This window comes from Cicer arietinum, chromosome 2, assembly GCF_000331145.2.
Source record: "Cicer arietinum cultivar CDC Frontier isolate Library 1 chromosome 2, Cicar.CDCFrontier_v2.0, whole genome shotgun sequence".
NCBI lineage: Eukaryota > Viridiplantae > Streptophyta > Magnoliopsida > Fabales > Fabaceae > Cicer > Cicer arietinum.
In genome coordinates this window covers 35,908,734-35,909,792 of record NC_021161.2, presented here as the reverse complement: position 1 = coordinate 35,909,792, position 1,059 = coordinate 35,908,734, and positions in this window count along the sequence as shown.

The following is a 1,059-nucleotide window of genomic DNA, read 5'->3' as shown; positions in this document are numbered from 1 at the left end:
CATATCAGTACACATGCTATTTAACAAAACCAAAGCATTCTAATAATTCATTATCAGTCATCAGAGTATCAAAATTATGCAGCAGACATTAGCAAGTTAATAATTTCTCTCCCCCTTTGTCAGTTAAGGCAAAAAGGCAGAAAAAAAATTTCCTTCCCCTATGTTAGTAAACATAAGCACTGGGGGTTGAAATCAGAAAACAGTGTATCAGAGCAATAAATGAGCATATTAAAAGATTATGGCAAACGATTTCAGAGAGTAATGGAATAAACGTTCCAGTGCATTATATATATAAAAGAAATGAGTACAACAAGTCATTACAAAAGAACACAGATCCTAAACACCTAATCTCCTAAACTGGGCTGGTCCTCACTATTATCTAAGGGAGAGGCAGAGACCGCGGTATTACCCTCAGCAGGTGTCTCCTCAACGTGAGTTGCAGGATGATCTAGGGGAGTTGGGTTAGGTTCCTCTGTTGCTTGACGACCGATGTCTGCTATATCTTCAAATGACAGCTTGATGCCTAAATGCGCTTGAATAGTATCAACATCCTGAACAACTGAATTCAGGGATGCCTGGAGAGTCCTCAGATTTGCTTCCATTCTTGCCTGTGACTCTAGCATTTTGGCATTGTGAGCCATCTGAACTTCTATAAATTCCATTAATTTTGTGACAAACTCAGGAGGGGCTGTGTCAGTAGCTGGTTGAGGATGAGGTTGAGCTGGTTCAATATTTGGCTGAGGTCTTATCCAAATACCATGTAACCTTTTCAATTGCATCTGGTTTACAATTGATTCTCCAAAAATTAGAGTGGTCTTCGAAGATTCTTCATTAACAAATAATACCTTGAAGTGTTTCAGAATCTTGGTAATCAGTTGATGATAAGGCAACACAAGCTTACTCTGTGAAGCCTCTAACATGTGCCTTAGCACAATCCATGCCCAGCTCATCCTGAGCTCCTTTGACAAACCCCATAGCAGTAGTATATCCAACTTCTGGACTACTGCATGGTTACCGGATCGTGGCACAAGCATCCGGGTCAGAGTATACATAAGCATT